Source organism: Herpailurus yagouaroundi, unplaced genomic scaffold, assembly GCF_014898765.1.
Source record: "Herpailurus yagouaroundi ecotype Mexico unplaced genomic scaffold, PumYag 142, whole genome shotgun sequence".
Classification (NCBI taxonomy): Eukaryota; Metazoa; Chordata; class Mammalia; order Carnivora; family Felidae; genus Herpailurus; species Herpailurus yagouaroundi.
In genome coordinates this window covers 49,714,561-49,737,936 of record NW_024412397.1, presented here as the reverse complement: position 1 = coordinate 49,737,936, position 23,376 = coordinate 49,714,561, and the positions used below count along the sequence as shown (strand labels likewise).

At 41.3% G+C, this 23,376-nt stretch overlaps 1 long non-coding RNA gene across 1 annotated transcript in view; it reads right to left on the bottom strand.

Annotated features, from left to right (window-relative positions):
• LOC121033095 (uncharacterized) overlaps positions 1 to 21,484 on the bottom strand; it is a 70,370-nt gene extending 48,886 nt beyond the window's left edge. The window contains exons 1-4 of the long non-coding RNA XR_005791696.1: positions 20,704 to 21,484; positions 19,503 to 19,656; positions 14,972 to 15,216; positions 9,636 to 9,784 (exon numbers count right to left, since the gene is read on the bottom strand). This is a non-coding gene — a long non-coding RNA (uncharacterized LOC121033095). The remainder of the gene's footprint in view (positions 1 to 9,635; positions 9,785 to 14,971; positions 15,217 to 19,502; positions 19,657 to 20,703) is intronic.
• Positions 21,485 to 23,376: the final 1,892 nt, after the last annotated feature.

The window sequence follows — 23,376 nt, the reverse complement described above, 5'->3', positions numbered from 1 at the left end:
TTGGCCAAACTTGGCCCAATTTCTCAACTGAGAGAAAGCACTGACCAAAGCTGAATGCTGACTCAGAGCCAACTTGCTCCGGACACATTGTCCTCTGCCAGGCAAGCTCAGTGCCCTCTCCCCAAAGCACTTATCCAGCCAGGGGGAGGCAATGCCGGGAGCAGAAGCTCCGCTGTTCCCCCCTTCCTTACTGCCTGGTGCCAGCTTTTGTGCAGCTCTCATGACTAGGGGAGGGGTGGGGGGGGGAGAGCGAAGGAAAAGAAGGGCAAGTGGAGAGAGAGGAGATAAGGCCACCCATGAAGATGCAGGGTGAGAGAAAGCCAGGAAAAGCCAGGAGGGAGTCACCGCAGGAAAAGAAAGCAATCTGAACAAACTTGGGGACTAAGGGAAAAGTGAGGAATGGTTTCAGGGAAGCCTCATGAACATGATGGAAAACAAGGAGGAAGGGAAGGGTCCCAGGATGGAAAGACAGTTGGGGAAGAGATAGCAAGGAATTGGATCAAGTCAGAGCTCCTTCAGGTGCTGACCCAAACCTCGAGTTCAAACCTTCTTGATTTAGAAAAATGTCCTGTGATTAACTCTTCAATATGAAGCCCAGTGTGTAGGAATTTCCTTTAACTGTTGCTTCTTTACATACTTCTGGAATGACAACGAATTTAAGCACGATAGCTCATTTTCCAGGAAGATTCATGGCAGGATTTCTAATTCTGCAGAGACTGCATTTGCAGAAGTTGTAACAGGAATGGCATGCTGAAATGTTGGTGGGGGTGGAAGAGGGGGAGGGGTTAATATTCAAAGTGAGGTTGGCATTCATTTTGAAGTCACTGCCTTAGTTTCAATAGAAATATAAGGAATCAAAGAACCACATTACTGGGCGATCAAGGTTCTAATGTCCAACATGCCCTGTCCTGGGGAGAACACAAACACATGGGACTCATGGCTAATTCAAATGTCCACTCAGTACCCCATTTGTCCAAGCAGTTATGTCAGAGAATAAGATTGTACAAAGTGAATCTTAATTCTTTCTCAGTAGCTGTCTTCTAGAGGTAGACTCTTCAGGCTGAAGAAACAAAGAGCAGAATCAAATGGTTGATGTAACCTACACCTTATGTAAACAACCTCTGGGAGATAAACAAAAGTAAGAGGCAACACCTGTAATTGCTAAGTCACAGGATCGGCCAATCCAATTCCACCGTGGACATAAACAGCCTCTATCAGCCCTACAGATAACACCCCCAGAGCAGCTGATTCTTCTTCCCAGAGGGGTGTGCACACTTGGACCTATGAACCTAATCATTTAGTAATTATTCATTTAATATCTGTCTTCCTTTCCAGACTTAAGCCTGTTGAAGGGTTTCACAGCTCAACAAACTGGAGATGCCCAACAAATCTTGGTTATCTGACTACAGATACCACACCAGTGAACCACACAGAAAATGTGTTTCTTACTCTGTTGTGGTTAATTTACTTTTTAAAAAATTTTTAATGTTTATTTTTACTTTAGGACAGACAGAGCATGAGTTGGGGAGGGGCAGAGAGAGAGAGAGACATACACAGAATCCGAAGCAGGCTCCAGGCTCTGAGCTGTCAGCACAGAGCCTGACACGGGGCTCGAACCCATGAACTGTGAGATCATGGCCTGAGCCAAAGTTGGACACGCAAGCAACTGAGCCACCCAGGTGCCCCTTGGCTAATTTAAAAGAAGTGACAGAGAAAGTGGAAAAGCCCTTGATATCAAGGCAGTAGCTCTGCTCGTGCCCCAGCTCTGTTATTAACTTGCTGTACAGCTTTGGTCAAGTCACTTCCCCATCTTTATCCCTGACTTCTTTGCTGTGAAACATGCCCAGATTAGATTCAATTACCTCTGAGGCAATCCAGCTCTAATAGTCTGTGATTCAGCTTCCCTATAAAGTGGACAGGGGAGGTTTATTTCTGACCACAACAGAACATGAGGAACTCATAAAAATGCCAAACACCACCTAAAGGAAAAGTGGGAACAAGATTTTGTATGAAATATGCTAGGGTTGCATGATGCAAATGTTTCTTTTGTGAGAGAAGGAAGGCCATAGGATATGATTACTTAATCTACCACCAAGCTTCCTGGGCAGCTCTGGCCAAGCTAAAGATACCTATCACTCTTGTTCAAGGTCCATTTCCTACTGAGATGTCACATTGTTGAATTATTGTTGAGTTGAAGTCCAAAAGGGGAAATATTTTGCAATCTAGGGTTGGACCCTGGAGCTATACAATCATGATTACTGATACAGAGTTTCCCAGAAATACTCTGTGCACCAGGGCCACACTGAGGAGCCCTCAGGTTTCAGTGTGCCATTTTGTGAGCTTACTCCGCTAGCGGTGCTGTGTTCCATGAACATTTTCCAAATGAGGTAGTGAAAAGATTTCGTTTTGCCTTTTGTTGGACCATTTATTTTCTTTAATTATATATGAAATAAAGTTTTAAACAAGACTCTTCTTAACAGCTCATTTTAAAAAGCACTTTAGGAATAAGGTCATATTTGTCTTCACATATTTGTCCCCCTGTGATGAGCCAGGGGATAATAAGCCTGGAGCTTCCTGAATCTTAACACAGATGCTGTTTTGATGGTTGTTGACTCTTAAAACTCCCACCACCCCAACAGAGTTCTTCTTTGCAGTGGTGTTGGTACACTTGCAATTATGGACCTAATCATTTATAATAACGGCGATAAAAGGAACTATAACATGATGTGTTCAAAGATGCCTGGATAGGCATTCAGAAACCCCACTTTCCCACCAATTAGTGTATGACCCTGAGGAAGTCCCTGTCTCTCTGAGCCTCAGTTTGTTTCCCTGTGAATGATTCAGCCTGGTGCCCAGAAGCTCCAGGTTCTATGGAGAGCCTCTGAAGTTAAGGTGAGAGGCAGGGGAAGAGGAGAAGAACCAAGAAGCAGATGGGCTCTGGTTTTCTGTAGCAGAAGGTCATTCTTGTCTTTTATGTGTTCAGAGGCTGCAAAAAATTTCACTGAAAAAAGGATTCTGCTGCTTATAAAGAGTTTGAAAAGCACAGGAAACCCACACTGGTTAATGTCCCATGGATCATGATGAAAAAGAATCCTGGTTTCATTTTTTTTTTTTTTTCATGTTACCAACCCCCAGGCCAACCCCAGGTGGAGCCGGGAATTGGGGAAGCACTGCATTTGACTGAGTCTTCAGTTGAAAACTTAGTTAGAATTAGAACTTTAACTTTTAGAAGGGAAGCTTAGAGCTCATCTGTCTACCCTTTCACTTTGTACAGGAGAAATCCAAGGCCTAAAAGGTGAATGACTTGTCCAAGTTCATGCAACCAGGTTGATGGCAAAGTCATCATCAGAAGCCAGGTCTCTAAATCCCAGCCCTTGGCCCTTCCCAGTGCACTGTGCTCTTGGAAAATGAAAGAACCACAAATGGGATGTATAGATATCTTCTGTTGGTGATCCAAAATAAAAATAGTCTTCATCTGCCTCTGTGGTATAGGTTGATCTTTAGATCTATCAAGACCCCCCCAAAAACAAACAAACAAACAAACAAAAAAAACCAGTGCATACACACACACACACACACACACACACACACACACACACACAGAGGCACTTTGCCAAGAGGGATAGGGGTAATGAAAAATCCTTGGCAACTGGATACTTCAAAGCTTCAGAGGGTTTATCTAAAGAAGACTTTGAATAGAGTACAATGTTTTATGGGTTCTCCTAATCCCCAGTAAATGTGCCTTGCTGAATAAGCAGAAACATTTTTAATGACTACTGGAGAGTTATAGACCCAGATCTGTGACTATGTGTTAGAGCTCTGTTTCCTAGGACCTTTAGTCTCCTACATCACAAACCTAGAACATCCTTTAATCTCATTTTAGCCTCACAGTATCCCTGGGAGGAGTGTCATATGTGAGTCCAGAACCTGTTCTCCAGCTGGGAAGTGAGTGTTGGGTGAGCATCAGAGACAGGCACACTTTGTTGAGTTCAGGCCAGGAGGGGGATCCCACATCCAGGGAAGCTCAGGGGGATCAGGTCATGATGTGGGAGACTAAAAGTGTAGAAGAAACAGAGGCCCAAGGCCCTGTGGCTCAAGATTCTGGGAAGGAGACTAAGGGCAGAGAGAGTCCTGGATGCTGAGGGGCTATGAGGGTGGCAAAGCCAGTAAGTTCTTCCTCCCTTGCTCTGTTGCTATTCCTGCCTGTCCTACTTCTGGGGCCTCAGGCCATTCCATTTGAGGCAGCAACTTCAGTGGGGTTGGAATTATAAGAATTTATCCACTATGTTAGAGCATACACTCTATGGGTGTAATGAGCAAATGGGGGCATTTGCAGGGCAGGTAAGACTTGAGTCTAGGCTACAAAGTCAAGCACTGTGGCTTTCTGAGGTCCCTTTCAAGGCTCACACTGGGTCTTTTAAACTTACTCTCCCTTTTGAAGCAGTTCTACTTTTGAAAAATTCATGTCATGTTCTCAGTTTCATCTCCCTCTTGACAATTAGAACTCCTTTTTAGGAGATGGGGGGTTTAATTGTCACTTGACCACTGTATAGATTGATGTGACACACCAAAGCAAGCCCAGCATGGTTCAAAAAAACCTACCAAAGAGCAGAGGATAATAAAAGGTACCAAACACAGAGCGTGAAGTGAAATAAAGCAGAATTGCTGTTGTCTCTACCTTCTGCAGCAAAGGAAACAAAACAGGAATTGAGAAGAGTCAAGGTTAGGATGGGCCTGGCCTCTTCCAAGGCTATATCTGTAAAAAAAAAAAAAAATGCTAGATGATGGAGTGAAAATTCAGGAAGAAGATAGACACACTTTAAAAATATATAGTAAGTTCCAAAAATGATTCATGCAGGACATCTGACATTTTTAGTGGAAATTTGAAAGAAAAATCAGAAAAATGACAGCATCCTTCTACCTGAAGTGAAAATAACTCATGTACTTTCTTCTGACCTCAGGTCTGGTAAGTCTTTACCCTGCAAAATGGGGTAGAAGAAAAATAGCTGTGAGTCATATCCCATGCTGAAAGCTGAAAGATTTTCAAGACAAGAGAAGGTTATTGGAAGGCCCATAGCTCAGAAATAAAAGGCAAACAAAAACTTTGGTAGTGAAAAAAGAGGCAGAGACTGCCTGGGGAAAGACAGACAAGAGGGTAGTGAAAGAAAGTGAAGGCGGGTCCACATAGAACACTTTTTATCAGCCAAGGAGCATTCACATGAGGGTACCCATAAAGGCAGTAAGGCTCCACACTTGCATATAAAGCAAGAAGAATGATGAGATATACAGAGCCTGCATCCAGCTTTCCATGCCTCACCATAACCCTCCCCAAAGCCTAACATTGACAACATCCTCGAGTTCTGGGTATGTGCAATCTTGGGCCAACCACTCACATTCCAATAACTAAGATTTTCAGTGTGGATCTTAGGGAGGCCTAGGGAAGCGTATCTTTTGTTAGGAGAGGAATCCAGAGAGATTTGGCAGATGTGCTATAATAAGGTTCACTCACTAAGTATATGCTTTAAGGTCACTTACTGTAGAATCATAGGGTTCTGTGGGTTTGGAAGGTGGAAACATTAGGTATCTATTGTTGTATAACAAATTAAAAATTGTGACCCAACTGTATTCTGTCTACAAGCAACTCACTTCAAATATAATGATATAGTCTGGTTGAAAGTAAAGGAATGGAATAAGGTAGGTCATAGAAACACTAACCAAAGAAAAACAGAAGTGGCTATATTATTACTGGATACAGTAGACTTCAGCACAAAGAAAACTACAAGAGATAGAGAGGGGCATTATGTAATGATAAAAGGGTCAATCTACCAAGAAGACATAATAATCCTGAATGTGTATGCACCAAAAAACGGAGCTGCAAAATATGTGAGCAAAAACCAATAAAACAGAAAGGAGAAACAGACAAAGCTACAATGATAGTTTGGGACTTCAACACCTGTTTCTCTCTCAACAACTGAGAGAACAACTAGTCAGAAATTAGCAAAGATATATAAGAACTCAATAAGACATTAACCAACAGGATCTGACTGACATTTATAGAATACCACCCAACAGCAGAATATACTTTTCAAGTCCTTAGGTAACAGATATGTCTTTGACTGTTTTCATAGCACAAGCATATCTCACATACAGTTTATGTATCTTTATGTTTGACATAGGATATATTCTTCTATTTGCATATAAGTGAATAAATAGAGATAGGAAGTTGCATATACATAAATTAATTTATTCAATTTGCATCCTTTCTTGTGTATCAGGGACTGTGTTAGATGCTTGATTACATGAAGAACTCAGACAATCCCTGACCAGAATTACTTGGGGAGTCAGAGTTCTAGGTGGGATAAAAGTAGAGTGAATATTTGGAGTAATGTAGGGAAACAAAGGGATAGATTCCACCTGGTGTGGGTGCCAGGGAGAATAGAAAAGGCCTCAGGGAGGAAGTTTCACTTGTGTCAATTCTTGAAAGATGACTAAGTGTGATCTAGCAATCCTGAGACAACCAAAGTGACCACATCCCTCACACACACTCTTGTGCATACAGAGGGAGTGTGTATATATATATATATATATATATATATATATATATATATATATGTATATTTTAATATCCCAAGTAGCCATGCCAGCCTTGTAGCTGGGGAGCCCAAGAAAGAAAATCCACTGCACCTTCGGATCATTCCTATCTATCTCAGGAGGTCTAAGGGAGGTGGGAAGAACCTTCTCCAAATGCCTTCCTCATATCATTCCTCCGTTCTCTCTTCCAGCTGGTGAGCCCCAACAGCCATGGATCTTCCAAAGCTAGTGAAGCCAGGATAGACTTTCTGACAAACAGACATTTAAGTTCTTTACTAACCTTTTCCTGTAGGTTCTAGCTCTTATCCTCTGACTTGTTCCTCACAAGCTTCTGTCAATCTTATCAGTCAGGTTAGCTGGACACAGTTGTATATCATGTGTCCTTGTTTTGCTTGTAGAAAATAAGAGTCTGTTACATAACTCCTCCATCTCCACAGAAACACAGATGAGCCCCTTTTGTTTTTTGTGATGCTTTCAGAATCTTTGGAAAAACATTCCATAAATAAACAGATTCCAGGGCATTGGGGTACTTGATGGGAGGAAATCATCTATACAAAGAGTGAATTTTGTACAAATAGCAACTATGAAGGGGAAGATGACATCCATGGATACTCATTCATACTCCCAGTATAATATAGAGATCTGTTTATCCACTGAGTCAAACAAATAAACATACATATATTTCAAGGCTCCTTTTCCCTGACTGTGGCTGAGGAGGAAGAAGGCTTTCATTTCTATAGACTTCCAGTCACTCCTGAGGAGCACACTCACATCATGTTTACATATCACAGCCTTCCTGCTACTTCACCAAACGCCTCCTAGCCTTTGCTCAGTGAGCCAGCCGGGCTCCCAGAAAAGCCTTCATTCTTTCCCAACTGTGCCTCCTAGGACAGATGTTCTCTATCAAGAACACCAAGTCCTGTCCTGAGGTCGTAACCAGCAAAAACTCATGAGTGGCCCTTGCCTTTGGGAGATGATGTCATGCATTGTGGAGATGTGTGCTACAGTCTTCCCCCCAAGGCAGAAGATAGCATGGACAGCATGGGGGCTAGGGTGGGGGATTGGGTGAGCCATCCCCCTCTCATGTGATGTGTGGCTGCAGTGCATAAGCTAGCCTGGGAGAACATCTCTTGTCCCAGTCATCTCCAGGAGAGGATTGTACAGCTCCTTGGACAGTTCCCAACGCCCTCTGCCTGCAATACATTCTTCTTAAGGTAATGCTGTAGCATAAGCAAGTGTTCTCTCCCATACTCGGCAGGCTTTCAGCATGGCCCCACCATCTGTACAGAGAGCAAGGTTTCACATGGCTGTGGCATCCTCCAGTGAGAACTCAGCAGTCTGGGGGAAAGCAGTATGAGCAGCAGAAAGGATGCCCCAAAGCTGAGCACTCTACATGATAGGGCAGGCTTTGAGGGCCTTGCTTACTGTACGTACACTAACACACTTATATGCCCTAACAACACTTTGATGGACGCTAACATGCTCTGATTTCTGAGCCCACAGCCAAGAGTAGTCAATCCTCAGGGGATCCTAGAGCCGGCAGGGACAGGCCTAGTGACATTGCCTAGCACACAGAGTGTACTCAATACATATTTGTTGAACAAAAGAATGAGCAAAGACATCAGAAAAGGCCCAGCTAACAGGAAGAGAGGGCTCTCCAAAACCACTCAATCTGCTAAAATTGATGCTCTTGTGCCTGAGGTCTATTAGGAGAAGGAAAAGAACTCCAAATTGCAAACTGCCTGGTTAGTGCTAGAAACTTAATTTATTATCTCAACTACTTACACAGTTATCCTGTGTAGTATAAGAACACATTTTACAGACAAGGAAATGGAAGCACGGAGAAGTGGAGTGGTTTGCCCCAGGTCCTTCATCTAGGAAGAAGCAAGGCCTTGGTCCCAGCTTGGATCTGCCTCATAGGCCTGTGCCCTTGACCATATTTTACTACCTCATTTTAGACATCACTTCAAACTGAGCTCTTCCTCTTCTCCTTCCTGGACCAATTCAACCCTCCACCTATCCCTCTGTGTTGTTTTAACAGATATCCAACTGGTGTCTCTGTTTCCAGTCTCTGCCCACCATCATTCCATGCATCATTTTTCAGGCTGTACCTGAGTAATCTTTATCAAAACCAATGCAGATCATGTCATTCACTGTTAGAAACCTCAGATACCCCTCGCTGGCCTGGCACCCATGGTCCTTCCTGGCTGGCTCCAGGGTGCCCTTCCAGTGTCACCTCTGCCACTTCCCACAGCACTGCCCATTGCCTGACCATTCTTATGCTTTGCTTATGGGACTTGGGAAGCTTCCCCTTCTTCTCTCAACCCAAAAAACAGCACCCTGTCACCCATCACCACCTGCTACCAACATCACCTTTCTCCCTCTACCATCAAAATCCTTACCTTATCCATGACTCCTTCTTGGACTTGCATGGAACAGCCCCTGCCCTGAATTCCCACAACACAGCATATTTACTGAACATATTAAACTTAGTATTTAAGCATATTTTTTCCTTATAAGCATATATTTTCTAACAGTTAGGTATTTTGCTTGATATAGTCCCAATTCCTGGCATAGAGCCAAATACATAATTAATAATGACCAACAACAACAAAAAAGAATTAAATTACAATCTGAGAACTTCAAAAAAAATAATAATAACCAACAAATGATAGAAAACAGTCCATACTCATAGCATTGGAGTAATCAGGTTAAATGCTGGTAAATTCATAGGAGTAATCAGGTTAAATGCTGGTAAGAATGCAGAGCATGCAATTTATTTTAGAATGACTTACATTCACGAACACTTGCATTTGTAAAAAGTGTTGGGCCTAAAAAAGGTAAAGTTCAATTTTATGGAAATATACTTCTATGGCACACCTCATTCCCCCTCAATTCCAGATGAACAAAGTCACTATTTTAAGTAGTAATGTGCACTTTAAATAAACTCCAGGCACTGGTCTATTAGTTCACAGGTGATCTCTAAAGGACCAGAAAGATAGAATTTATATATACAAATTCTATAAATTCTATACACCATGTACCTTTTTGATGATCATCTCAGCAGGCAATCTGGATTTATTGGGATAGCCCTCCAATGGAGGCAGGCAGGCTAAGGAACATGTGTGATGTGGGCTGAGTGGTTCTTCAATGTATCACCTGCACAGCATGCTTTATGGCTCAGTTTCCTCAGCTGTAGAAAGGACACAACATTGCTTATCAAACAGGATGATTTTAAAGCAACACAATTAAATCCTTTGGATTAGCGTCTCATTAAATTTGAATATGGATGGGATCTAGGGTGAAGTTTACTTTTGTACTATTCATAAAAGAAAAGGTTTAGAAAATCAAGAGCCATATAAACCACACTGCTGGGTGGAGGGATGTGAAAATATCTAAGCAAATAAACTGTCTTTAAGCCACTTCAAACATTAGGAAAGCATTTATTTGCATATAGATGAATGATACGGCTGCCTCTGCCCGGAACCATTTTTCACTTTCCCCTTTTGCCTAACCAACTTTTACTTACCCTTCAAGTCATGCTTTAACTGTCACTCCCCATGGAAGCCTCCACTGACCCCTAGACTAAGTGACTCACTCCTATTATACTCTTAGATTACCCTACGTCCTCCATTATTTTAATTGCTTGTTTATTAACTGTCTTCCAGGCCAGGCAGCCAATTCCACAGGAACAGTAGTGGCAATGTCCTTAGCACTTCACACAATCCCTAGCACACTCCCCGAAAATGAGTCAATGATAGGCTGATTACAAATCAGAGGTTTCACTAAGACACTTAGCTGAAGGAGTCACTGAAACAGTCACACCTTTAACCATCCTCTCTTCCTCTCTTTCTCTTTCATCAACAATTTATCAAATGCCTACCTTGCCTCAGATTCCATGTTAGGTGAGGATGTAGACCCAATTTTCTGTGCAAAGCAACTCACTGCATCCCGTTCGTGTGTATGCAGAAGCCACATAATGCTTTGCAGCACTTATCAATGGAGGTATTGTTCTCAACTAGGTTGTAAGCTCCTAGAACTCAGAGTTGGGGTCTTATCCATCTTACATCACCAGAGTACAATGAGTGGCTCAGAGTAAGTACCTCATAATTATATATGGAGTAGTGAGAACATTTTTCATTCCCTCAAAAAAGAAACCCATATCATTTGTAGTCATTTCTCACTTCTTACTATCCCTTCCCCTGGAAGCTACTAATACACATTACATCTTTCATATAAATAGAATCACAATGTATTGTCTCTGTCACATGCTCCTTTCACATAATAGATATTTTTAAGCCATGTTATAGCATGCATCAATATTTCATTCCCTGTTATTGCCAAATAATATTCCATTGTATGGATATACCGCATTTTGTTTATCTATTTGTCAATTGATCAACATTTCAGATGTTACAACTTTTTGGCTATTATAATCAATTCTTTCCTGAATATTCATGTGCAAGTTTCTCTGTAAAGATGTTTTTAACTCTCTGGATATATATCTAGGAGTGGAATTGCTGGGTTATATGGTAACTAATATTCCCAAAGTGGCTACACTATTTAATATTGCCACTAGCAAAGACCAAGGGCTCCAATTTTTCCACATCCTCATGAACATTTGTTATCATTTTTGCCATTTATTTTAGGCATCCTAGTGGGTGTGAAGTGGTATCCAATTGTAGTTTGGGCTTGCACTTCCCTAATGCTAATGATGTTGAACATCTTCATGTGCTCATAGCCATTTGTATATATTCTTTGGAGAAACGTCTATTCAAATCCTTTGCCCATCTTTAATTTTTTTTAATGTCTATTCATTTTGAGAGACAGAGAGACAGAGCATGAGTGGGGGAGGGGCAGAGAGAGAGGGGAACACAGAATCGGAAGCAGGCTCCAGGCTCTGAGCTGTCAGCACAGAGCCTGACGCGGGGCTCGAACTCACAGACTGCAAGATCATGACCTCAGCTAAAGTTGGACACCCAACCGACTGAGCCACCCAGGTGCCCCTCCTTTGCCCATCTTTAAATTTGGGTTGTCTTTCTGGAGGCGTTGTTGCTTATTTCTTCTGGATAAATTTTCTTATCAGACACATGATGTGCAGTATTTCCTCTCAGTCTATGGATAGTTTTTCGCCTTCTTTATGCTATCTTTTGAAGCACATTTTTCTTTTATTTTGATGAAGTCCAATTTATCTGGTTTTTTTTCTTTTTTCATGTGTATGTTTAGTATCACAACCCATGGTCATAAAAATTTGCTCCTATGTATTCTTCTAAGAGTTTCATAGTTTCAGCTCCCACATGTAATTATGTTCCATTTTGAATTAATTTTTGTACCTGATGTGAGGCAGAAATTTAACTTCATTCTTTTGCAAGTAGATATCTATTTATTTCAGTACCATTTGTTGAAAAGACTATTCTTTCTCTATGGGATGTTTTTACCATGTTTTTAAGAGAAATTAGAGATTCTTTAATAACTTGTAAAAACAGAACCAAGGAAATAAAATTATTTACTACTAATATAGTGTTGCTATATTTAGAAAATAAAAATTCAGGACATCTAGTTAAATTTGAATTTCAGGTAAATAATGAATAACTTTTTAGTATCAGTATGTCCCAAATATTGCATGGAACACACTTATATTAAAAATTATTTGTTGGGCCACCTGGGTGGCTCAGTCAGTTGAGTGTCGAACTCTTGATTTTGGCTCAGGTTGTTATCCTACAGTCGTGGGATAGAACCCCATATCAGCACAGAGTCTACTGAAGATTGTCTCTCTCTCTCTCTCCATCTGCCCCTCCCCTGTTCGCTCTCTCTTTCCCTCTGTGTGTTTCTAACAAACAACAACAAAATTATTTGTTTTTTATTTTAAATTCAAATTTAATTGGATGTCTTATAGTTTTTCTGCCAACTCTATGTAATTGTGTCTCCCTTTTATGAATCAGGCTGCTAAGACCTGAAGGAACCAGTTACACATTGTTCAGAGATTGCTGGAAATGTCACTGTCACTGGAATGTCCTCCCAGCATCATGTCCATATATCCAATACTATGTGACCTTGAATGTGTCTCTCTCAATAACCTAGTTTCTCCTATTGCAAAATTGAATTCTTACTAGAGATAAGAAGAGCCAGTAATTGTATGTAAGATCTCTTTACACAGCATCATATGCTTGCTAATTTAAAAAAATGAATAATAAAAAAAACCCTATCCTGTGATTTTTGAGGTTTCTTTACACTTCCCTGACAGTTTTAGAGTCAGCCTTCCCCTTTCTTCTCCATTCCATTTGTCTTTTTTTTTAAGTTTAATATTTATTTTGAGAGAGAGAGAGAGAGAGAGCATGAGCACATGCATGTGGGAGGGGCAGAGAGAAAGGGAGAGAGAGAATCCAAAGTAGGCTTCACAATGTCAGTGCAGAGCCTGATATGGGGCTTAATCTCCTCAACCATGAGATCACAATCTGAGCCAAGATCAAGAGTGGAACGCTTAACCGACTGAGTCACCCAGGTGCCCCACCATTTTGTCTTTTTTAAGGATAGGAATTGAAAAGGACTGGAGGACTGAGATGTGTAGTCTTGATACATTCTATAACTAACATATATTCTCTTTAGGAGGAAAATCTCTCCTTGACCTTCGAAAGTGGCAAGCAATTTTTAAACAAGTCCAACATTCTCCCTTCTCCCAAGAGAGGACAGAATGTCCATTAGCTTCCAAGTAAACCTGCAGCCATGCCCCTCAGGTCGGGTGTGGCTAGTTATCTAAACAGCCTGTGAACGAGGTAGCAGAGGCCACATTGAAGCAAGCTGTGAGAATGGCTCTTGGTATACCAGATTCTACGTCAGAATTACACTGCAGACCTTGACCTTCACAGGTTGAAACCAGAAAGCTTCCTCTGCCTACTTTGTAAAATCCATGATTTAATAGATAGCGCCACTGTACATCCATAAATGGTCTACTATTTTCTCCATTAAGCACACATGTTCGAAGATTTATAAATTGCTGCATGACTCTATAACAGATCTGTTTGATCCTTTTGGAGGACAAAACTTAAGTGCTACAGAAATGAGACATTTATGATTTTCTGATAGCATCTTTAAATAACAACAGATCTAAATATCCTTTTAGTTTTTTTTTTTTTTTTTACCATTTCTCAAGATTTCAGAGCAGATCCTTTTATACAGAAAAGATTGGAACATGTATTATCTTTTAGCACTTGCTAAAACGCCCTCTTCACAGCTGTTCCTGCTGGAAAAATTCTAAGAAAAGGTAATGATTCTTTACAGGTTTTTAACTGATCGATTCATGTGGCATCTAAGTATAATTGTAAGATATTTATGGGGTCTCAGTTCCCCTTGGAAAAGTCCTGATAATGATTATAATAAAACCTTAGTAAATTTTAATGAAAGGGGCCAAAGAAAAAAATAATCCCAAGAATTTAAAATTCACAAGGTTGGATTGTTGGAAATTTTATACATGGACATCTATCTAGTTACCTAAAAATAAACATGTTATTTCTTTTGATTATCTTAGAAGTGTTATAAGAATGGTCCTTAAGAGTATGAGATTTTTTTAAAAGAAAAAGTTCTTATTTTCTTCTAATTACAAACTATAATTTAAAGTACAAACTATAATTTAAAATAATTTCAATACAGTTGGTATTTCAACCAAGGTATTCTGCTTTAAATACAACCACACACAACATTTAGATGAAACATTATTAGTAACCAATATCGGTTTAATGAGAGTATATGGCTTAAATTAACATTAGCAAGGTTAACAACTTTGGCATTGATGGCTTTGGTGTGGCTGATATTAACGTCAATAATAAATAAAGAGAATGTTGATTTTGAAAGAAGCCTAAGACCTTGGAAAGCAATAAAAACTTCGGCATGCAAGGAGGGCTCCTTTCTGAAGGACACATTTACAAGAGGCATGGCAGTTGGTTGATAATCTGAACCATTGCCAGGACGATCACATACTCAGGGGTGTGTGGGTAAGGATCCATTTCTTCTAGAAGCCAGGGCTCAGACACCCCAGACTGTGGTTATCTCTGTCCTTGATGTTACAGCCTCTGGGGTCAGGAGTCCAGCTTGGAAACAGCTCCTCAATTACCCATTTATAGGAGGCTTTCAGTATAGCACCTTTGACATATCCAGATTTCATGTTATCTTCCCTTTGATCTATAACAGTGTTTGAGCTTTGTCAAAACACAGGAGTCAGTGGGGAATCTTTTCAGGTTACCATAAAAGCCAAGCTAATTAAGTCATTCAACCTTTCATAAAAATCACACATAATGGTAATTTGGTCTTAATTTAGTTGAATAGAATCAAGAGGAAGTCCAGCATAACTAGGAAACTACATCCAACATCTAAGTCAAGTGCTTACCATCTCTGTCTCTCTCTTTAGTTCTACTCTGAAAATATGCCTTAGAGGTTGGGAAGCTTTCAGATCAAAGTATACAAAAGGACCATTCAGTATCTCTCACTGTAGATTCTGTTCCACATGAGCTTCAACTTGTACAGGAGAATTCAGTGGAGCAGTGGGCTCCTCTTGCAGGCTTTGCCTAGAGAATTCAAATTCATCCTGGTTTTGCCTCATCTCTTAGCCACTCTGGGATCCACTTTCTTTACCTGTAAAATTAAGAAATTAGATGAAATATTAGAACTCTAGATAATTTCCCACCTCCAAATTCTATGATCTCCAAATGATTTTTGGTAAAATCACTTCCCACTTTTACTGAAGCTCTCCTCCTGTCATTTATGGCCAAGTGGAGGATGGATGTGTTTGAATGTTGGAGAGTGGAAGGTGAGGGAGGGGCCAGGAAGGTGAGAAAAAAGCTCAAGGTCAATCAAAGCCTAGGCTGTGGTTTCCTGTCTGTCCTGGAAAAGGGGATTTCCCAAGCTTCAGAGCCAGAGCCTTCCTTATCACTTGTTACTCTATTATGGATAACAATCAGCATAATTAACAATGGGTGTGCACCACACAATCGAAAAGACCCAATGCTATTTGGCAACAGAAAGTTTCATAAAGGAACTGTTGGCTCCCTTTTGTCTGAGCTTAGGTACAGATGAAAAATAGAAAAGTCAATTAAAATTATCCTACAAACTCTCCATTACTTAAAAACAAGCAAAAAAGGGGGTGAAATTGATTCCAGACCATATAATGCATTTGCAGATATTAACTAACAGTTATTAGTGTTTGCGGGATGTTTACCGAACTCTGAAATAAACTGGTTGTTTACAGAACTTCCTCATTCCTGAAAGTTCTCTACCTAAGCAGTTTGTCCCCTATGTGCAAAGGATGTGTTTTTTGAGCACACAAAAGAAAAGGCCATCCAGTGTCTCCCATGAGTTACTGTGTGGGAGGGAAACTCAGTCTTAGCCAAATCACTGTCCTACAGTGAAGCGCCTTACATGACCTGTGGGAGAATGAGTCAAGAAGCATCAAATCCATGAGAACAGCTTGTATTTATTTATAGCAGAAATCAGAGGATTGAGAACACATGGCTGGATCAGGAGCCAGCATACCATGTATTAATGCTGAGTGCCTACTAAGTGCCAGGATTACTCTAGGCCCTAGGGACTCAATGAAGAAACAAAGCCAACAGGGTCCCAGCCCTTAATGGAGCTTAGAGTTTAGCAAATGGGCAGATGTTAAAGGAATAGAGCCAAGCCGTGATTTCCCATCGGTGCAGATATCAGGATTTCCCAAGCTTCAGAGATAGTTGGTCTTAAACATACAACAAGTGCAGTGAGGGAGAAGTACAAGGTGCAAAAGACAAGTTGGTCAGTTTTTGGTGGCATGAGACCTCACACAACATCCATCCTCAGGACCTCAGAGGGACTCACAGAACCCTCAGGGTTAATGATGGGAATGAATGATGCCATTTTCTGGGTGTCAGTGTTTACTAGTGACCAGGTACTTCCATACATTATTTCATTTAAAACAGGGGTCAGACACTGGACTCTCTCTCTGCTTTTGAAAGGTTGATTATCCATAATTAGAGCGTGGGGAGGGGCTTATACTCAGGATTTAGATACAGAACATGCTCTCATTTGCAAGAAAAAAAAATGAGATTCAGGATCTCATTTGCTAATGCCTTATTAAATTTTTATAACATGCTATTTTTCACATGCAAAATGTGGTCACTGATGGAGCCTTAATACCATATAATTGTGGTGTTTCACTAGTAATGAGAATAAGCATGGGTTCTTACAGGGTCTCAGATAGGTAGATGGCTGGAGGCCAAGGGGCAGCATGGTATCATGGAGCACAGAATCATAGCCTGGGTGTCCCAACTCCCCACCCCAGTATCTCTACCTCTAATCAGGGGCCAGAGGCTTTGGGGAGGTGGGGGAAGAATATGCAAATGATGTGCCTTAATAACAAGCTCAGGAATGTGGCCTTATTCTCCCTGTCCTTCCCCAATACAGCTTCTTAGATCAGACATCCTATCTTGGAGGCTTGAGTGTGGGGACTGTGTAATTTTACTAATGTCAAGACAGTTTTTTAAGCCACTATGTAAAAAGTTAAATTCATGTATTCAAATCCCCACTACATACGGATTTCCCTGGACAACTAACAAAGCAGTTCAGTACACTAGGAGAAGATTTAGTTTTAGGAGGTCTGAAAATAAAACGTGCCACTAGCATCTTTACCCAGTAACACGAATGACTAATAATAGATTAAAAGGAGAAATTCATTTGTGGGATATTTATTAGTATACATGCAAAGCCATTTGCCAGTTCAATTTCCCCATTTCCCATTTTTCTTCCTTCCACAAAATTTAATAACAGGAAAAAATATAAAATTAGATGACTGGGTGTTGTATGGAAAACAATTTGACAATAAATTTCATATTTAAAAAAAATAAGAAAAAATATAAAAATATTTCTGCCACAGGGGTGCCTGGGTGGTTCAGTCAGTTAAGCTTCCAACTCTTGACTTTAGCTCAAGTCGTGATCTCACAGTCGTGAGATGGAGACCCACGTCAGGCAGGATTCTCTCTCACCTTCTGCCCCTCCCCTGCTTGCTTCTCTCTCTCTCTCTCCCTCTCCAAAATTTGCTTGGAACAAAAGAGAATTGGGAAACCATGTGAACACTCCAACTGTCTGAATGGACAAGGTAGAAAGTGGGAGGCAGATAGAATATAGGGTAAAAGACAGTGTATGACACATGTCATTGATAAATAGTTGCCCTTTAAACTAAAAATTTTCAATAATGCCTAAAATAAGTCACTGTCCATGAACTTAATATGGTCAAAATATTTTCTGTGTCTTTCAAATTATCAACCAGTATTTTTTACTTCTTTTGAGTAGGTTTTTTTTTTTTTTAATAGTTTAAGAACTGTCATTGAATCCTCTCCCACATAGCATTTAACTCTTTGACATGTGGTCACTTAAAGGCATTTTGGATTTTACTAAATATTGGCAGTGCAGCAGTGGGTAGTAGAAACAATTAAGGTTGGGGAACATTGATCATCTTTGTTCCCTTAACCTATGCGCAGGTCCCATTGAAACCTCCCCCTCTTCGGGAGGAGCCTGATCTGTTACAGTCCCACTCTCCTGCTCATCCAGCCACCCCTTTGGTCATTCAGGTTTCCCTCTCCTTTTTTTTTAAGGCAATGAAGGAGAAACACCAATGGTTCATGTGTGCTGAATTAGAGGTAGGGTTTTGATAGAGGTGGGGGGAAAAGGAGTGTGCATTTCATGAAGGAGACAATGTGAAAAATTGTGCTCATGGGTCAGGAGGATGGAGCAGCTTACAGTAGTCCAAGTGCAATGACATGAAGAAAAGGAAAGGAAAGTAGGTTAGGGCAAATTGGTGAGATCTCCACCACAATTAAATGATATGGGCCTCAGGCATGTCTATAGGCTAATTCATCTGTCAAACTGTAAATGTGGAATCTACTTCATGTTTTTTTCCCAACTCACATGTCCAATGCCACACTACAGACTTGAATATTGACAAGAAGAGGTTTGTGGAGTTTGAGATACAAATTCAAGAGTTATTTACATAGAGGCGACACTTAAAGCAGTGGTTGGTGAACTTACCAAAGGCTAATGTGCAGAGAGAAGACTAGAGGACCAAGAGTAAAATATATACAGAGGAAAAGAGAAAGAAGTGGATCACTAAGAAGATTAAAGCATTGTATGGAGAGGAAGAAGGACAATCAGGATGGGACCCTCCCAACAGGGTCATTACCACGAGAAATTAAGAAAAGATGGAAACCGCACAAGGAAATGGGATTTGGCACTTAAGGTCTGATTGCTGATCTTTAAGAAAACACAGTTCTTAATAAGCATGACTAAGAACAAGCAGCCCATAGATCTGGACCACACTGAGAATGACAAGGTAAGATGAACTCTAAAACCCCTGGTTCTTGATGTAGCATTCCAGGTAACATGCCCGATGTCTTGAAGTAGGTAAGTTTGCCAAGATCAAGAAATCCAGATGAACAGAACTGAATCTCCTCAAGAGGAACTGAACAGCTCGCTCAACATTTGGACTCCCTTCATACCATTAGAGTTAGCTGGACCAAGGCAGGGTGGTGGTTAGGCCCTGCCCATCTCATGATTCATTTCTTGCCTTTAATGGAGAAGAGGGCTGACAGTGGTGATGCCTGATTTAGGAAGAGCCTGAGTGTGTGTTACCTAGTGCTCCCTGGTGCAGCCCTTTCTTCAGAAGCAGGGAAAACAGAAAAATAATTAGGAACAAATTGAGGTGCCAAAGAGGAATAGGAAGAGGAAGGTTGGAAGCAGGCTCTTTGCAATGACCCTGAATCCTTGGGTGACCATCTCCCCACAGAGATGAAGTGATGGAGCCATCATGGGAAGCCAGATCCCTGGAAGGGGTGGGTGCTTTCCTCCCCAAGTCATTCATACCCAATAACAAGCACATACCAGATAACACTCACCTTGAAGGCTGCGGGCTGTTGGAAGCAGACACAGTGTGCCTTTGGGAATCCCCTGAACCAAGGCACGAGAAACATTCTTTTCCTTAACACCTGCAACACTCTCCAGGATGACTGTTTCTCTTAAAGCCATAGGCGTCTGTTTTCGCATTTGTTCCTTAGAGACAGAAACAGGATTACGATATATAATGTTTTTTTCTCATTTCCTGCTATGTGCTGTTTTAAGTTTCTGTGACAGCTCTTCTATGCTTTCCTCCAAATGGTGAATCTATGTCTGGTCACCACCCTGCCCCCAGACCCCCACTCCATGTTGATGGCTGGGGCACAGACTTATATAGGAATGTTTAAGACATGGAATGTTCTATAACCAGTGATTTTTCATCTGCTATTTTTGAAAAAAAGTCTTTATACAGATTTCAAGCCCACTTTGCTTGTGCAATAGAATGACCAAATAGAATCTCTTTTTTTTTATTTTTTTATTTTTATTTTTTTTTTAATTTTTTTTTTCAACGTTTATCTATTTCTGGGACAGAGAGAGACAGAGCATGAACGGGGGAGGGGCAGAGAGAGAGGGAGACACAGAATCGGAAACAGGCTCCAGGCTCTGAGCCATCAGCCCAGAGCCCGACGCGGGGCTCGAACTCACGGACCGTGAGATCGTGACCTGGCTGAAGTCGGACGCTTAACCGACTGCGCCACCCAGGTGCCCCTAGAATCTCTTTGAAGATTTGGAATTACATTCAGTCTCAGAGTCATTTAGATCATCATTTGGGTCATCACTGACCTCAGTGCCATGGGCCATGGGACAAGCACTGAGGATCAGAGCCAGAAGATGTGGGTTTGAGGATCAGCTCTACTTGAGGAGCTGTGAGGTTCAAGGCAAGTTGTTTAAAAAAAAAAAGGAAAAAAAAAAAAAAAGCCAGGGGCGCCTGGGTGGCGCAGTCGGTTAAGCGTCCGACTTCAGCCAGGTCACGATCTCACGGTCCGGGAGTTCGAGCCCCGCGTCGGGCTCTGGAGCCTGTTTCCGATTCTGTGTCTCCCTCTCTCTCTGCCCCTCCCCCGTTCATGCTCTGTCTCTCTCTGTCCCAAAAAATAAATAAATGTTGAAAAAAATTAAAAAAAAAAAATCCAAAAAACAAAACACTAAGCCTCAGTTCTCAGTTTCCTTCTCTGTAAAGTGGGAATAAAAAGCAAATCCACTTACTCCACAGGATTACGTGAAGATTACAAAAATCTTCCATGAAACCATTTTCATTAACTTAAAACCTGCAACTACAAGGATGTTATAATTAGAGATGTAGTTCCAGGAGCATAGGAGTTCAGGCTAAATCTTCACAGGTGAGTTTGAAAAATTGGCTTATAAAAGAAACCCCAAAATTGAATTTGACTTCTTGTTATTTATTTTTTTGTCCTACAAGTGGGATGCTAGAAAAAAAAATAAAGTTGGTTTTCAGTTAGCTGCTGGTACCCACATACAACAGATAAGGAAACCAAGATTTAGAAAGGTGTTGTATGTCTGTTTTTAAGTGACTTGTCCCAAATCTCACAGCTAGCAAGTATAAGCCCAAGAGTCACACCTGAAATTCAGGCCTGCAGAAATAGGCTGCTTGAGTTCTATTTTCATAATGGCTTAAACTAAAGAACATACTCAGTGAGATAACACAGGGAGCATCTGAGGTAATGCCCAATGGCAGGACCTAGACCCTGAGATTAGGGCCACCCCATGACTCTGGGGTGGAGCCCTCAGAAGAGGAGCTCATTCTGACAGGAGAAACCTTAACTGGGGTGTTGGTAGGAAGGATGCTTGTGGATGCCACACTGGGTGGGCACACACCAGTTGCCTTCTAACTGAACCCCTTTGGCAGCTTGGGCTAAATCCCTGAGCAGAGAAAGATGGCTATAGCTCAATTCATGGCTCAACAAAGTAATAACATGGAGTTCTGTGAAAAATGGACAAGGATAAGGCACCTGGGTAGCTCAGTTGGTTAAGCATCCAACTCTCAATTTCCACTCAGGTCATGATTTTGCAGTTCATGAGTTTGAGCCTTGAGTTGAGCTTTGTGCTGACAATGCGGATCCTGCTTGGGATTTTCTCTCTCTCTGTCCCTCTCTGCCCCACCCCAGTTTGTGTGCATATGCACATGCTCTCTCTCTCTCAAAATAAATAAACATTTAACAAATGAACAGGGCAAGTCTAAAAAAATTCTATCACTGGTGGGAGATGGGCTCTTCTCCCACTCAATCAGCCCTGTGGCTGACAGAGACAAACCACCAAGGCCATGGCGGTGATAGCTACATGCATGATGTCACACGACATGGCTGGGCCTCCACTGACGACGTGACCCATTACAACTCTGGATGCTCCACACAAATGAGTTACGCAGTGTTATTACCACATAGGGATTTTCTTCTCTCTTTACCAGATCCCTTTGCTTCCACCAGCGCCTGTGTTCGAGTCAACAGTTTAAAGTTTGGGTATAAGTTGTTCTCATTATTCAGCCCCTCTAAATGTGACCTCTGTTTTCCTTCTAGCTATGCCTCACCTGCCCTGAGAAGACGAGGAATACATAATGCCGTGGGTATGAACAGAGGCTTTACGAGCAGACAGAAGTGGGCCTGGCCCCTGGCCCTGACTTTTACCACCCCTGAGACTTCAGAAAGTCATTCAACAGCAGGTTCTTGTGTTAGATGAGAATAACAGGAATGCAGATGTCATCCAGTTGTTGGAGGGATTCTGTGCAATCAGCCCGACCACACTTTGTAGGCACCCACTACATGGTAGCTATTGTTATTAATAAACAGTAAGATGTTTCCATTAAAAACAGGACGGAAGATGACTCTTCAACCAAATCTCAAGGGATCATAATTTTCTGTATAAATAATAACCTAATTGTGTAAGAATTGTCACACAGAGTCAGTTTCCCATTCTCTTTCTCTCTCAACCTCTCTCCCTCCCAAAGCACCCAAGATTTCTTCCTCACCCACCCCACCTTCTATCTTTCTGTTAGCTCTCCCCAAACTTTTCTTCAAAGTTGAATTTCACATCATTGTTTACTACCTCACCCCCTTCGAACATCTCGCCAGAATCCCTACCTTGGCAGTATAGTTGGTTTTGTTGTTGTTGTTATTTTTGGGGGGAATTTACATTTTCCTGTTAGGAAATCATGAACTTTACTGGCCACATATGAACAAATCAGTTTCCCATTCATGTTCCGCTCTCCTGGGATGTTGGGAGAATTCGTTAGATGAAGCCTGCAAGGCATGGCCTGCTCTTGGAGAAATATGATATATTAATATCACATTTAACAGAATGTTATTTTCACAAAAGGCAAATTACTGGCCATCCACCTGTTTTCAATCTGCAGAATGCTGCCATAGGAGACAATGCCTGTGAACTTAGTCACCCACAGCAGCTTAACTCTCCTTTAGGCACACACGTTTCCACTGAACAGTAGTCATGTTTCTGATAAGCAGTATTTCCAAATTAGTCGGATTCTTTACTCAAATGTGAATCTAACAGGTTGCTAAGAAACCTACTCAAATTTCCCTGTCCAACTATGTTCTTACTCTGCCTGTCTTTTCCCACCATTCTGTGGGAGAGTCCCAAATCCATTCCAGAAAAATCGAATTTTGTTGTAATGAGAAACCAGGTCAGTTAGTGTCAGTGGCAACTATTAATATCTATGAAGGCTAAAAAATAAATTCAATATTTGGTCATAGAATTGGCCACGGTTATTATTATGTAGTATGATGATGATGATGATGATGATGATGATGATGATTCGTTTCTTCTTTTTTGTGTGCTATTGTACCTGCAACTCCAGGCCGGGAGGAAATGACTTCTGGAAACTGGCAGTTCTCAAAAAAAAGGAGAGCA